Source organism: Vigna unguiculata, chromosome 7, assembly GCF_037176805.1.
Source record: "Vigna unguiculata cultivar grain cowpea cultivar isolate G323 ecotype 2 chromosome 7, ASM3717680v1, whole genome shotgun sequence".
NCBI lineage: Eukaryota > Viridiplantae > Streptophyta > Magnoliopsida > Fabales > Fabaceae > Vigna > Vigna unguiculata.
In genome coordinates this window covers 44,641,051-44,655,640 of record NC_140798.1, presented here as the reverse complement: position 1 = coordinate 44,655,640, position 14,590 = coordinate 44,641,051, and the positions used below count along the sequence as shown (strand labels likewise).

General features: G+C 34.8%; 1 pseudogene; it reads right to left on the bottom strand.

Moving 5' to 3' along the window:
- Positions 1-5,580: 5,580 nt before the first annotated feature.
- On the bottom strand, positions 5,581-6,821 carry LOC114192483 (zinc finger protein ZAT10 pseudogene; annotated as a pseudogene).
- Positions 6,822-14,590: the final 7,769 nt, after the last annotated feature.

The window sequence follows — 14,590 nt, the reverse complement described above, 5'->3', positions numbered from 1 at the left end:
TACACAATAATGATATTTTAACTATTAAATTTTAAATTTTTATTCTTACAATATGAAATGTCATTTTCTAAGTAGAAGTGACAATTAGGATTTGGCCCATCAGACCGTCCCGTCAAAAAAATGCGGGTGGACCAAGATAGTGAGCCCGCAGACCCGCATTGGCCCGGCCCGCATAAGCCCGCAAGCTCGCATAAAATTTAGAAAAAAAAAATTAACTTGCACTTGTGTATATTAATTACTTTTTTTATGGATTCTTGCATTAACGTGTTTCAAATTCTTGTATAACTGGAGAAGACAAGTATTATGTATTTTTTAATGTGCTAAAATTTAAAGTATACATTGTGTATGTCATAGTGTGAATATGATAAAAATGTTGAATTATCAATTTATCATCAAATTTCCCAAAGTCTTTACTTAATTTTGTGAACTTCTTAAAGTTTCACAATTTTTAAAAATTGAAAGTTTTATCATAAAAAAAAAAAAAAAAAAAAACGGGTCAGCCTGCAAGCCCGCGGGCCAAGGGATATGCGGGACGAGCCCGTGTTTGCAGCCCGCATAAAGTGTGCGGAGCGGTGCGGGCCGGGTTGGCCCGCATTATCACCCCTACTTCTAAGTGGTTTTGAAATATTGAAAATGAAAAAATTGAAAACTAGTAAACCACTTAAAAAATACCATTTAAGATGATATAAGAGAAAATTGTCAAAATTTAGTAGTCAAAAAATCATTTTTCTTTGGTACATTGTGATCATATGCTCTCACTCTTTTCACCAAACATTATCATAATCTTAGCAAGTTTCAACTATTGTCCCCAAATATACAACTAAGTTTGTGAACATTTTTTATCCGAAAAACACCTCAAAACATTAAAAAAAATCTCAAACTTGCTCATCAAGAATATTTTTTAATAAAATAATCCTTCCAAAGGAAAAGAAAAGAAATGAATAAACAGTGAACACACATGAGAGGTAAAGAAGATCTGTGATTTGATTTCAAGTTCTTATTTTCTTAGCCTAAAATAATCAAGTTTATTCGCTGCATTTAAGGCTCTTTTATACACAACGGTTCTCTATTAATGTTGGTAGTTCTATTATTTAGAAGGAGCTTTGGATCATCACGTCAAATAAAAGAATATTATATTTAAGAAATAGGTAAAAAAAAAAAATGCATTTGTTTTAAACAATGTGTTTAAAATTATTTAAAAGAAAAGCATTTCGACAATAAGTACAAAGAAAGTTTAAAAAGTCGCTTTCACACTGCCCTTTTCAATAGTCAATAAATATACCTCAACGGGTTCAACCAGAGCAAGCTATAAAACAGAATTATAAATGAGACCTTTAAATTTAATTTCTTGAAGAGTATTTAATGCGTTTCAAAATTAAATGAAAGATGTTTGATATAAAAATTAAAATTAAAAAAAAAAAGTTGTGAATGTATTTCGTAATTAAATATCTGGAGGTGTTTTGGATATTAGGAAACATTAATTTCAGAATCTTTTATTAATTACTTTTGAAAGTTATTCACATTGTATTATGTTGTATGGTGAATGGAAATATATTTAAAAGAAAAGCTAAAAAATGTGGTATAACTAGCAGAATTGTACTTACATAACAAGAGTATATCATACATCTTGAACCCAACAAGGTCCAGTTTGGGCTTTCCGTTTTAATACGTGGGCTTGTTTACCCACTTTGTTTGATACGGGCCATCTTGTTACGACTGGAAGACAATTACTTTCCGTACTTCTTTCGGAATGACGAAAATAATTATACTTTTTCAGAAGATGTTAAGAAAATATGGATTATGTATATTTTAACTATGTTAAGTTTCACATTCCGAAATATTAAGGTTTTTGGAATAGTTTGCATAATTGATTGGTCGAAGTGAGTGAGTAATATTATTAAGAGAAAGTATTTACATGAAATAAAAGAAATGTTTAAGGATGTATTGGTGAGGTTATCCATTAAGATATATGTAATTAAAATAAGTTGGCATGATTGAATCGAATTGACCTAAACATTCTCGTATTATCAAAAGCAGAGCAGTGACACAAAGCCTTTCCACGTAAGGATGACGAACCCTAATAAATCTTATCGAATGGAAGAACAAGTTGATAAACTAAAAGAGTGTTATTTATGTGTATGATTGTTGAAAAGAGAAAAGGTCATTGGGTACATAAGACATAGCAAATGGCAATGAACCTAAGGTTTGAGACTTAGACTTCGTAAATCTATATTCAATCTTCTATTCCGATTCCTCTTATTTGACCTAATCCCGTTGGTTTTGCCACTTGCAAACAATTTGCCCAAATATTCTTATTCAATTTAATCCCCTTCATCCAATTTGGCAATAATTGAATGAACAATATCAATTGTGCTTTTTGGTTTTGCCTAGTAGCTTCGACCTTCCACTCTTTCACTGTAAATTTGCATCATCTTTCTTACCTGAATAGTTTAGATTTGAATTCTCTTTTCTCGCGTTGAAACATGTTATATATATACATATATAAAACTTGTTTTGATACATCAAATAAGTCTGATATTATGTAAGAGTTGAGGTCAAGTGCAATTTAAATATTTTTTTTTCTTCCCACTCTCTAAGCGTCTTTTGAAAATAAAACAGTGACAAAACTTCATACTACGGACAATACTTTGAGAATGCGATCATTAATATTAGCGGATTGACTTGAATCGGGTGAAAACATAACCCATTATCAAAATAACCTTTTTTCTATTAAAAAATCAGAAAAGAGATTTGGATTTTCTATGCAATGATATATAATTATAATTGATACCTTCGATAGTTGAATCCCAAATTTCTACATTAATTCCTTTGTTCCGACTAATTTTATTTTCTTCGTGCTTCTTTTGAATAAAAATGATTTTTGTTGGATATCCGTTAACATAAGATTCAGGACACTAAAATTACATTAAAATTGATTGTGAGTTTTTATGTGTGGTTTTTAAGCGTATTTTCGCTAAATTAGATTGCTTTATATAGCATATATAATTCGTTGTAAGTATTGTGGATTCATTGAAATTGCAGTCAGAAAAGACAACTTTTTTTTTTTAAAAATAATTCTCTTGAATTTGTGATTTGGATTTCTGCCATAGATGGTTGCTATTTTGGCCCCTATTGGCTGCTAATAGCTTTATTAATTGGTGACAGTTAAGCATATTGTGGTAACCTGGTTTTGATTCTGATTCTATGGGTTAAAACATGACATGATGCTTAAATAGGTCAAACTGTCTAGCTCAGGTACATGATGAAATGCACGTGGAAGTTTGGTGCCTGTGCCAACCAAATTATTATTAGTGACATTTATGGGATATACTCAAGAAAGAAGGGAGATATCACTAAATTAAAGTACTTGTTTTTTCACGTTGGTAATTAATAGTTTTAAAATTTTGGGCTAAATATAACTTAGATGTTATAAGATAGAAGTGAATTTATGAAATTGATTTAATAAGTTGAAATGAAAATTGTGACGAGGACTATAGTATATATAATGTGGCGGCTCACTCAATTTTATGTTTCTTTTTATTATGGTTTTTGTTTTTTTGTGTTTGATTGAGTTCTTCATCACTGAATTAACTAATAATAAGCGTGACAGTGTAGTTAACAGGAGAGTTTTGGTGAGTTTCATTAAGTAAATTTTGACACTTTGTTTTGAGTAATTAAGAGAAAGATGGAGTGGAGGGAATGAGTAATGCAGAAGAGGTGGTGTTTCTTTCACGTCTGTGATGGCTTTTGTTGAAGTTTTTAAAGTGATGTTGAATTGAGATCCACGTACATGTTAAATTTGCATGAGATTATAGTGAAATCGTAATTAAGAAGGAGATTGATTAGTTAATTAATTAATGAATTTGTTTCTTGGTGGTACGTGCATTGAAGAAGCTGACTTATGCTTCTTTACCATTCTAAAATGACAAAGCATACGTGGATCACGTAATAAAAGGCTTCTTCCTCTATATTTACCTCCCGTACGCAAAGGACACAAATTCCTTTCATCTTATCCTTCTTCTCCTCAAATTCTGCATAGGTGTACGTGGATCACGCTGTCCATACCATGTTTTCACATTTAGGGTTTAGTTTTGAATGATATTTAATTTAATCGGGTTTTCATTTCAACCCTTAAAAATCTTAAATATGATTAGAGAGAACGTGCTTTATTTTATTTATTTTTTAGAATTAAAAACTATCAAAGTTATGTGTGTGTACACACATCGTAATTAATATGAATGTGAAGGTAGCGGAGTACTAATTTGGTGGAAAGAAAGTATATAATATAAGGAGAATGGAAAAATATGGGGTTAAGGAAGGAGCGATAATAACGTATGTGTTTGGATTAGCATAGAGTAGAATGGTATAGAATATGTTAGTGAAGAGCGTGTTTGGAGGAACCGACTTTGACAACACGACACGCATGTAACATAGGATTCACACTCCTTCAAGTCACAACTTCTTAATTGAACCCTATCGTCTGGATTTTACATAGCCACATAACATAACGCGTGAGTGAGGATCATATATACTTTTGCATCCCTAAGAAAGCATCGAAAATCAGTACAACTAATTAATTAATTAATAATTAACGTAGCTTAGTTGAATGCATTATCACTACTACACTGTACCACACGTTCAAGCATTCCCCACACGTCTTGCCAGATAAAACCCCCTCACACAACATTACTTTTCAATGAAACAAAAACACACGTACGCTGAATAATTCAACGGAATTACCGAAGTGTGGAGAGTGGATATAGATAGATAGAAAGAGTTGTTATTAATTAGTGGGTGGATGGATTTGCCAACCCGATAACAAGTGTCCTTAGCCACATAATAAAGCGGATGCAAATTTGGTATAATGATACCAACATGTGCATTAAAGGCAGCAGTAACCACATGGGGAAGGGAGGGTTTCGGTTCAACCCACCTTCCCCCATTGCCCTAACATCATCTAATTTGGTGTAGCTAGCCTTTCATTACCACTCTTTTTTCTTTTCATTATCCCATTTCACAACTAAATTCTAGAGCTTTATGCCAGATATAGAGGATTAATTGTCACCAAGTGAGTGTCAATGAATACATTATCTAAACAAAATTAAGAAGAAATTTGGTTCCTGCTGTCCCTGCGTTGTTCACGCGGCATCCAGTGGATGTTTTTGGGCCCAACTAAAAACCTCACCCACCATCTTATTATTATTATTTTATTACACAAAGACTTGACTTAATCCATTCTTCACCACTGGTCAATTAATATGGGTTGCAGTTTACCACCCACCTTCAATACACTTCACTCCTAATTATTATTATATATAATGCTGCCTTATTTGGAATTCGATTCCACTCTCTTTTTCATCCAAGGGGCATATCATTAACTCCATAGAAAACGTCAAAATTTCTGAATAGGTGTGTCTTGCATAGTCTCATCATCATCTTTAATTAACATGGTCTAAGTCCACTTACAGGCAAGTCTTTTTATATTGTTTAATTTTCTTCTACCTGGTAAAAATATGTATTTAATCAATAAGGTAATGTACAATTCACACACCGAGTACTGAAGAATGGAACAAGTAAATGTATAAGAATAATGAGAACTCGTTTTTATTAATCTTTAACATAAATAATATTACTGATAAACGAATTTGTTAGATTGCATCAATGACAAAGAAGAGTCCAAAAGCAATGAACAAATTTTGTCTGTACAGATGAGCAGAAACAAAATCCGAACCTAATCCCAACCCAATCCCCCTAAACCAGACAAAATACAAATAAAAACAACAAATGGAAATTAAACTAAGAGGTTACTATTCATATTCACCAGATCAGCGAACTGAATTACAGTAAAATTAAAATAAACATTTCTTCGGTGGTGAACAAAGCTACGCCGTTTGATCATCACCGACGTGGTCCTCCCCTGAAAACAAACGCGCCTTCTTGGCGGCGGTTATTGGCAACGGGCTTTCCACCTCTTGCTCGCCGCCTCCGCCGACTCTCTTCCTGAAGTCGAACCCCACCGGCGGCCAGAACTCCGTGAGCGGCGCCGGAAGATTCAGGTCGATCCCACGGAGCGTGTGGGAGGAGGCAGCACCGCCGCCAACGCCGTCGGAGGAGGAAGTGAGGGCGCTGCTGTTGTTTCCGTTGGCGTTGCTGTTACTGTGGTGGTTCCCGCCGTCGTAGTGGCAGCGCTTGTGACCACCCAGGGCCTGTCCGGTGGGGAAACTCTTGTGACAGATGGAACACTCGTGCATCCTTCCACCGCCGACAGGGGAAGCGGTAACGCTGTCACTGGCGACGGCGGAGACAGAGGTAGATTCGGACGAGGCCTTGCGGTGGCTGGCCTTGTGTCCACCGAGTGCTTGATAAGAAGGAAAGGCCTTGTTGCAAACGGTGCATCTGTGGGATAACTTGAGCGGCGGTGACGGTGACGGTTCTTTCTGAGATGGTGGCGGCGAGTGTTGAGTTGTTTGGCGGTGGGAGGAACTGTTGTTGCCGCTCTGCGCGAGCATGATGAGGCAAAGAGCGAGGTACTCTTCCTCGGTCTCGAAACGCGGTCGTTTAGAGCGTTTCCTTTTAGACCAAGGCTCGCGGAACTGAAGGTCAAGGTCCTCCTCTTCTTGGTAGCCACGAAAGGGAGCCGCGGGTGCTGTCGGAGAATTCAAAGCCTCCAAAGCCATTAACGAAGGAAGACTTAGATTGAAATATTGAAATACGATGATTGGATGTAGTCTTTTGGTTGGTTAGGTGTGTGAACTGCGAGAGCGAGCAGAGAATTAAGAGTGTGTGTATGAGAGAGGTAGTTGAGTGGGTGTGAGCATAGAGGTTGTGGTGTTTATATAGGAACGAGATGAGATGAGTTGGTGCTATGATGGAAAGAGAGTGAAGTCGGTCAACTAAAGAGCGAGGGGATTCACTTGGATGACTTTTTCCAAGTCAAAGCTCCGTTACGTAATACGTCTGTCTGCGTTATCTTTACCCTTTTTTTTCTTTTTTTCTGTTTCGGTGTATGCACATTCATTGCCCCACACACACACTAACCTAAGCCTTATTCATGTATGGTAATTAATGTGGTTATGTTTAATCTGTGTGATACTGTTGCCAATAGTTTAAGATTTTAGATAACACCGAGTAGTTAAAGGTTAAAAAAGGTTGAAAAAAATATTAATTAAATCGATGATGTGTCTGTTCTCCTTACGAAATCAGTTCACATCCTTATCCCAGATATATATGTGTGTGGAATGTGATTCTGAAAGAAGCATGAGAAATTACACATTTGAGTGTTGAAGAAAAAGAAAGATTTGACCGTTTGATCTTTGAAAAAGCAGAATGGTTTGGTTTAGACGCCTCGTGGCAATAAAAGGAAGGAGAAGTTGTCGTCATGGCTTTGATCACAGTCACAGATCCTCTTCTTGGCTTTTAGAGTTTCGTGGTTTGGGCAACCACTTTCACTGCCATGCCATCACTCACATCGTTCATTCATTTGTTGGTTGGCACATACAACTAAGCTTATACTCACCAAGATAATCACCACGTGCCACCTCATCTTCGATCGCCGCAAATTAATTCCTACTGATATTTTTATTTTATTTTATTTATTAACATTACGATTCAAACAACTACTATTTCGAATAATAATAATTCTATATTTGTCAAACTACAACTATTTCTGTCAAATCAATTTTTTGTTTATATTTTACACAAATCTTCACATTTTTCATATCACAATTCATTTCATGCACGATAATTTGTGTAGCTCATTTTCCATACGAGGAAAAGACAAAAATGTCTTCAAAAACTCCCATAAGGTAAATATTTATTTTTGTGGTTAACTTTTTTTTATTGGAGAAAAAAAATTGAATACCTAAAAGTATAACTTCAACCACGATTCCCGTTTTAGAATTAGACATCAGATGTAGATTAATTTAAGAAAAAAACTAATCGATGCAATTTTTGTTTTTGAGAATGTCTCGATTTGTTTATAGAGGGAAAAAGGATAAATAAGCTTCAAATGGTTAAAAACACTGAAAACCAATGGTAAAAGGTAATTTAATATTTAGGTAAATGGTAACAGGAAATATGATGTGAAAAGTGTGCAGATTTGTGTAAAATATAAATAAGGAGATAGAAAATTCGATTTCTCGGTATTAACAAATTTAAATAAGTAAAATTTGTTTATAAATGAAAAAGGATAAAAATGCTGAAAAACAATGTTAAAAGGGAATTTAATATTTAAAACTTTAACCGGTCATTAAGGTAACAAAGACATTGCTTTTTGACTTCTTAACTCTAACACAATTAATAAGCAAACTTATACGGTATTAAGTAATAATTTCATTAATGGTTACACTAAAAATATTAAATGTTCATGACAAATATAAAAGGAATTAGTTTAAATTGATCTCGTCAATATTTTCATTAATTTTAAATCAATTAAACTCATTATAAACTGTTTGAATAAATGACCCGGATGATTAATTCTACATTGTGCATTTTGTAGTAAAGTTTTGATGTTTAAATTAAAAACATGTTTAAAGAGCTGATGCAAATAACATTCTGGATAACTTGATTGAGTAGAGTGAGATAATAATGAGATGAGGACGATGGAAAAGGAAAATATGGATAATAATTATTTTAATGATTAAAAAAAGTGATTGTGTGGTTCTAGAATCATAACGGAAAAAATGTGCAAAGGCGTGTTTGTGGTTTATTTTTAACGTGTCAAGCGAGAGAGAGAGTGAGTGAAGAAGGGTAGAGTGTGGTAGTGGGAGAAAGTAGTTGCTTCACCGACGCAATAAAAAAGAGGAAGAAAAAAAGCGTTTAGGAGTATTGATACGCAACGCAGGTAAGCTTTTTGTATTGGTGACACGTTGCACCTTCCACCTTCAATTGCATGCTTCCACGTGTCCTCCATAACCGACACACCTCATCATCATATCATCTACTGCGCTGCCACTGCGTCTCTGGAACCATACTTCATTACATAATTTTAATAATTTTCATCTTCAAATTAACAAATACAATCAAATGATGTGTGATTGTAACTAATTGAGTTAATATAGATTAGGATGAGTGTAAGATAGTTTCCAAAACAAGAGTCTTAACCAATGTCTTGAATTTAACATAACGGTCTTATAAAAAACCTTCATCAAAACATGTAAATTTTATATTGTGAAGATTGGTGCATGACTATAATTCCAAGTTATAAGATACAAAAATATACAACTATATTTTTAATTTTTTATTATAAACAAGTTAAAATATAAGTGAAAATTTATTAAAATGTAAATTTTACAAAATGTCATAATTAAATAAAACTCGTAAAAAGCTCATAAAATAATATAATAAATAAAATTCACTTAAAATAACGTCTTATAATGCTCTGCTCTTGTATTAAATTTGTTTTAAAATTATTAAATAATATAAAATTTCACGTTCGTTGGCTCTCTGAAATTTATTTTTTAGATATATTTATATATTTTTTAAATTATATTAAATACGATATGTATGAGACATGATTCAAACTAAAGTATTGGTACATCATATATATATATATATATATTAAAAGTTAAATGTAGTTATGCATCAATAAAAAAATACATGCTTTCTCTTCATATGGGCTTCTGAAATTTAAACTTCAAATCACAATTGGGCTTTCTACACGCTCAACACAAAGTTGAAAGTTGGTGGACTCGTCGTATCCAAAACGAAACAAACTACGGTGAACTTTTACAAGAATCTGGGATATTATGTTTTTTCTTTTTTAAATTTACTTAAAGATAAATATGTATATTTTTTAAGACCACATTTTTTCCCTTGGAATATTATACTTAAGGCAGTATTTTAGTCTGTATATTGAATAAGATTAACATTTTATTTCTATTATAACCATTATTCACAACAAATAAATAATTTAAACTTTATAATTTATATTACAAATAAAATTAATAAAATTTAATGTATATAAATTATATTTTAAATCTACTGTGATGTATGTGCTTGATTGAAAAAGAAAAAGTATACATTGATGATATTTTATATTTATTTATGAAGCATTGGGCTTAAGATATATTATATTGGCACGATAAAGGTTGGAAACACGTGTATGTTAGGGTTTGAACAGAATCCAAGACTTTTTGTGAAGAACGGGAAAGGAAAGCTTTGTGATATGGTTCGGACTCTGGTTATTCCATTAAATCATTGTCATTTTCAGTCAATTTATCCTTTTTTTCATATTATTTGTGACCACGAATCATTAACTGCATTTTAGAACATATTCCAGAGTCATATAATGTTGGTCACAAGGTCGTGTATGCAACTAAGTCTTCATCAGCTTTTTGCCTTAGGCTTTGGTTCTGTAGTTGAGATAAGTTTGTTTAAATTCGTATTTAGAGTACTTTAATTCATGAACGTAAAAGATGGAAGTTAGTTACTTCAATTTGAACCTTTTCTTTGTCAGCAATAAAAAATACATAAATAGAAAAATATTTAGGATGCTGAAATCCTTTTACACATAAAAAAAAAATACAAATAATAAAATCATATAAAATTAAAAAGAGAAATCAACACTTATAACCTACCAGAAAGAGGATATAACAGTTGAAGATAACTATTCTACAAGCAAAACAATACAGAAGATAAAGAAACAAAATAATGTTAAGGATTCCACAAATTTAAGAAAAAATCAATATTCCAGCCAGCTTTGTAACAAGATTTCTCTTTTGTTCTCAATCATAAACTCACACTTTGTGTTCTGCAAAAGAAATCTCTAAACTATGTAGCCTGAATCTATCAAACACATTAGATGAGCACAACAGCATAACTAAATAGTTGTGTAGCAGTGTAACTTCAAAGAAATGTCACAAACAAAGTATATTTCAAAACACTAAGAAAAAACATCATGTGATGCGTGTGAACAATATTGTACCTTAGGTAGCTACAAAAACATCTTCCAACTAACCAAAAAGACAAACAAACTCCTAATCCACTATTGATTTAATGCACAAATATGGACACAAACACCCGTCTGAGTATCTGAATCTCGCATTGGAAACTTTATTAATTATCCATATTCAAGCTCTAGTTTGGACTAAGTTGAACACTTCCTCACCATCATTCACCTTACTCTTGAAAATGATTATATTCATATGTATTCAGTTGGTCTATACAATAGTGATGGGGAAAACAACAATAAACAATATACCAGAGAATGCAGCGGATATAATTTCCCCTAACTTGCAAGAATCTATGAGGAGCAATAATCAAAGAGCAGTAATAATAAATCACCAAAAGCACAAATAAAGGCACCAAGATTTTTAACATGGAAAACCCCTCAAATCAAGGGTAAAAACCACGAGTCGTCCAGACCAAAGAAATAACTCCACTATGATCAACAAGAGTACAAAAGAGTCTCAATCAATAGCACAAATTAGTGCCAACACCCACCAAATAACAAAGCAACAAAGCTTTCAAATAGAGAAGAACAAGAGGGGAAAACCTCTACAAATCACTGCTGCAGTGCGAAATTAATATCTCCCAACTCAGACCTCGTATCAAAGATCCGACCGATCAGAATGAAGAGCAATGAGTTCCGAACCTGCTGTAAAAATTTCAGCCCGATCCAACGGTGAACGAATCTGCAGCGCCGAATTTACTGTGACAGCTCTGTGAAAAACGTGAACAGAATTTTCCCTCTACCTCTCCCTCTGTGTGTTAGGGCTTTCAGTGTATTCTGACTCTATTGTTCTGCCTCTCTCTTTATTTTATAGCCTCCTCTCCACTAGGTTTAAGTGAGACATGGGCTTCTCAAATTTTGGGCCTTTTCTCCACATAGGAAGGGAGCCCAATACCCAACAAATCTCCCCCTCACAACTATGTGGAGATAACCGCCAAACCGGCGATCTCACAACAAACTTCAAACTTTCCTCTTGGCAATGCTTTAGTCATCATATCAGCACCATTATCATCTGTATGAACTTTTTCCAACTCCAACAACTTAGCATCCAAAGCATCACGTATCCAATGATACCTCACATCAATATGTTTGGATCTCGAATGAAAAGTTGGATTCTTACCAAGATGGATAGCACTTTGGCTATCAACAAACAATGAATAGTTATCTTGCCTAAAACCAAGCTCCTGCAAGAATTTCTTCAACCATAACAACTCCTTGCATGCTTCAGTAATAGCAATGAACTCTGCCTCTGTAGTAGACAACGCTACACACCTCTGTAGTCTTGATTGCCAAGCCACAGCTCCCCCTGCAAACTTTATTAAATAGCCCGAAGTGGACTTTCTGGAATCAATATCCCCAGCCATATCTGAGTCTGAGTAACCCATCAAAGTAGGTTTATCACCTCCAAAACAAAGCTTCATATCAACTGTACCATGAAGATACCTCAAAATCCATTTCACAACATTCCAATGCTCTCTACCTGGGTTTGACAAAAATCGACTAACTTTACCAACAACATGTGCAATATCTGGTCTTGTACACACCATCACATACATCAAACTGCCCACCGCAGATGCATAAGGAACTCTACTCATATTGGTCTTCTCAACTTCATTTGAAGGACTCTGTTTAACACTCAGTTTAAAATGAGTAGCAAGAGGAGTACTCACAACTTTAGCATTTTCCATCTGGAATCTCTACAACACCTTCCTAATGTATTGCTCTTGTGATAGATAAATCTTCTTTTCTCTCCTATCACGTGAGATATGTATGCCAAGAATCCTTTTAGCAGCTCCCAAGTCTTTCATGGCAAAAGACTCGCCAAGTGTCTTCTTTAACCTGTCAATTCTGGAAATATCTTTCCCAACAATAAGCATGTCATCAACATATAATAACAGGATAATAAAGTCATCATTAGAAAACCTTTTAACAAAGACACAATGATCTAAAGTAGTCTTCATGTAACCCTGCTCACACATAAAAGACTCAAACTTCTTATACCACTGCCTTGGAGCCTGCTTCAAACCGTATAGACTCTTCCTTAGTCTACACACATAATCTTCCTTGCCTTTAACAAGAAAACCATCAGGTTGCTTCATGTATATCTCTTCCTCCAAATTACCATGAAGGAAAGCTGTCTTCACATCCATCTGCTCAACCTCCAAATCAAGAGTAGCAGCTAAACTTAGCACAGTTCTGATGGATGACATTTTCACCACAGGTGAGAAAATCTCATTGAAATCAACACCCTTTTTCTATCTGAAACCTTTCACCACTAATCTGGCCTTGTACCTTGGAAGCGTAGAATTTGAATCTTGTTTCACCCTGAAAATCCACCTAGTTTCCAATGCCCTTTTGCCCTTAGGCAATTTCACCAAGTCGTAAGTGTGATTATCATGCAAAGATTTCATCTCATCTTGCATTGCATCCAGCCACTGTTTCTTCTCTTCACTATCCAAAGCCTCTTCAAAACACTCAGGTTCTCCACCGTCAGTCAAGGTTATGTACTCATCACAGGAATACCTTGTAGAAGGTTGTTTCTGTCTATTAGACCTCCTGAGTTGGACTTGAGGTGATTCAGGTATATCACCAAGATCGTCATCATCATCATGTTCCTCTTGAGCATCATCAATTGGAACATCTACTCCACTTCCAAACTGTTGATCATCAACATCACCATGTTGCTCATTGTCTTGAGCTTCCGTTTCAACATTCTCCAAATTGTGAGCGGGCAACCTCATCGGATTACCATCAGTGAGATTACTGTCTTTCTCGGGTGTGGTCTTCTCCACCTTATCAATGTCTTCAATGGTCTGGTCTTCCATGAATTGTACATCACGGCTTCTAACAAGCTTCTTCTCAACAGGATCATAAAACCTGTAGCCAAATTCATCCTCACCATAGCCAATAAAGATACATTGTCTTGTCTTTTTATCTAACTTGGATCTTTCATCCTTAGGAACATTAACAAATGCCCTACAACCAAAGACACGCAAATGATCATAGCCAACATTCTTACCAAACCAAATTTTGTCTGGCACCTCAGTATTCAAAGCAACTGCGGGACTGAGATTAATAACATGCACAGCTGTAAGCAATGCCTCTCCCCAAAAGTGCTTAGGCAACTTTGCTTCTGAAAGCATACATGTAACCCTTTCAACCAAGTTCCTGTTCATCCTCTCCGCTAGACCATTCAACTGAGGAGTTTTAGGAGGAGTCTTCTCGTGTCTAATACCATGCTGCCTGCAATAAACATCAAAAGGTCCACGGTACTCACCACCATTATCACTACGGATGCATTTCAGCTTCTTGCTTGATTGCCTCTCAACCATAGCATGAAATTCCTTGAACTTTTCAAGTACTTGACCTTTCCGCTGAAGAGCATAGACCCATAGCTTCCTGGAACAATCATCAATAAAAGTAACAAAGTAAAGTGCACAACTAAATGACTTTACCTTTAATGGGCCACAAACGTCAGAATGCACCAATTCAAGCAATTCTGACTTCCTTGAGGGTGGATGCTTCTTAAAAGATACTCTGGTTTGTTTACCAGCCATGCAATGAAAACATTTCTCCAATTCTGCATTTCTCAATCCCATAAGCACATCCTTTTTAGCTAAGCAGTTAAGCCCTTTCTCA